Source organism: Nematolebias whitei, chromosome 5 (assembly GCF_014905685.2).
Source record: "Nematolebias whitei isolate Nwh7 chromosome 5, NemWhi1, whole genome shotgun sequence".
Taxonomy (NCBI): Eukaryota; Metazoa; Chordata; class Actinopteri; order Cyprinodontiformes; family Rivulidae; genus Nematolebias; species Nematolebias whitei.
Genome location: NC_056502.1, coordinates 5722921 through 5725389, shown reverse-complemented (window position 1 = coordinate 5725389; position 2469 = coordinate 5722921).

Here is a 2469-nt window from a genome sequence, read left to right as displayed (position 1 = left end):
TATAAAGATTACACATCAAATCAAACTGTAAAATATTTTAAAACAATTTATAAAAAGAGAAACACAAAAAGAGAATATTTAAAATATTTAAGATAATCATGAAAAGTTTTCTTCCACAAGGAAACATCAGTTATTATCAGTTCGACTTTGAAATTTTGAATAAATATTTGATCACCTGTACTTGAACAAAGTGAACAAAACATAAAGAAAACAAGTTTAAAAATTTATCATTCCACTAAAGCAGCTGCCTTGATACTTTTAGGAAGTTTGTTGAAACAGTTTAACACCATCAGATCTAGTTTACTAAATATGAATAAAATTTAAAGTTCCTAAAAGAGCACTCAAAGTACTCAGGTGTCCAAACTAAAGCAACACTTGTAGGATAAACCCCCGAACAAAGCAACTTGTTTTCAGGTTGTGGGTTTCTTTGTTTGCAGATGACCGACATGAATGACTTTACAGCACTGATCACCCTGCAGCTCCTGTGGAAGATGTTTGGCAGCAACTGACAGAAGTTCACAGTTTCAGGTCACCAAAGTGAAGAACTTACTTTTGTTGGGACAGAAGACTTTAACTGGAAAAGTGTCGAAGGTCAGGATGACTCCCAGAGTCCAGTTGAGGTTGTTCCTTTCTTTTGTCAGCTTCTCAGTTTGGTTCTTCAGGACACTCGTGTTGTTCTGAAGTTGAGAGATCTGATTTTTTAAAGTCAGAATAGTTGAGTTTAGAGCTGTGTTATTGTTCTGCAGCTTTAGTTTGTCGTCCATCAGCTGCTTGGTCTGATTCATTAGGTTTATTTTCTCCACAACTAGTTGTTTGGTTTGATTTGTTAGGTTGCTATTCGCCACACTCAGCTGATCATTTTTAGCTTTGAGGTCACTGATGGTTGCTTCCTGATCCTTCATCATGGAGACTGATGGAGACAGGACACAAGTTATTCAGAAAGCATAAACTTCATATGATTTTATTCTGATTTTCAAGTACTTGTCATTTGCAATACATTTTTTAAATTATAATCCTCTGCAGTGGCTAAATAAAGTTCTGGAAGTTGAAAAGGAAACTCACTGATGACGGACAGGACGATGACGGCTATCAGCAGAAGGACACAAAGAGTCCCCAAACACACCGACATCAGAGGAGTCTGACCGTTTGCTGCCGTTTCAGCTTCTGCTTAGAAAAAATAAACGGTCAATTGGTTTGATTAGGTTTTTTGTCTGTGTTATACGCATTTTTATTAATATTATACAGTCAGCAGAGTAATTTGTGTATTAAGAGTCTAAAAAAAATAAATAAAAACAATCTGCCACTTCCTGACAAAAATTCAAAACCCTAGAAAATACATTTATTGACATGAGCTATAACATCTTTCAAGTCTAAACTCGTGTATGGGAACACAATAAAAATATTTGTTCCCTTATGGGCATATACATTTGGTGAGATTATTCTGAATGAAGGAAATGGACAAAAAAAAAATCACAATTGTCTTATTTTACAGAAACTCGTTACAGTTTCTGGAGGTTTGTACCCTGGAATACAGACGACACAACGCACTTGAAGAAAGAAGCCAAACTTTAGTTTTCATAACTAACGCTGACGTGACAGCCGAACTCGTATTTTTCAGACTATAAAGCGCAATTAAATTCATTAAATTTTCTCAAAAATCGACAGTGAGCCTTATGTGTTCATTGTGGTTGTGCTTAATGAGCTCGAACTGATTTTATGTGGTACAAACGAACAACGTTGAGAGTTATTGTGAATGAGTTGAATAAAGTTTGACTTATCTGACTGTTTTGTTTGGCTTAATGCGTTTTATAATCCGGTGCGCCTTATAGTTCGAAATATACAGTACTTATAAAATCTAGTAGATAATTGCCAGGAGCCTCATGTATGAACAGTGTCACACAGAAAGGTTGCATGTGTCAGGTTCCACACACATGTAGGGATGTATCAAAACAAGACTTGTAAGAAATTGTGACCGTCGTGAGAATGTGTGCACCTCCAAATTAACGAATGTGTGAAAACATAGTTTCCTCAAATGATCGAGGGGGTCGGATAACATCTTGGATTTCCGTATTTGGACCTGACCTGAGGAGCTTCCTCTCTGTATTAGTGTAAAGGAGTCGGGTAACAAACGATGAGACGCAGCTTCTACAAATGAATCCTGGCTGAAACGGAACAATCACTTGGGTTTGTGTCTGTTTAGAGATGACTGTTAATAAAATCCTGGTTTGCTGTCGTCTGAGTGTTGTTCAGAAAATAAAGATCTGAGCCACTTTATCCCAAAATATATTTTCTGAAGTGACAAAAGAAATTAAACTTAATCCTTCACTTTATTATTCAAACTGGACCCAATAGAATCATTAATGAATTCATGAACCTCATCCCAAATCTGACAACAGAAGAATCTTTAAACTAAATATTGTATCAATATTCTGTATTTAAACACAAATCTAGAACCTCTACATACAAACA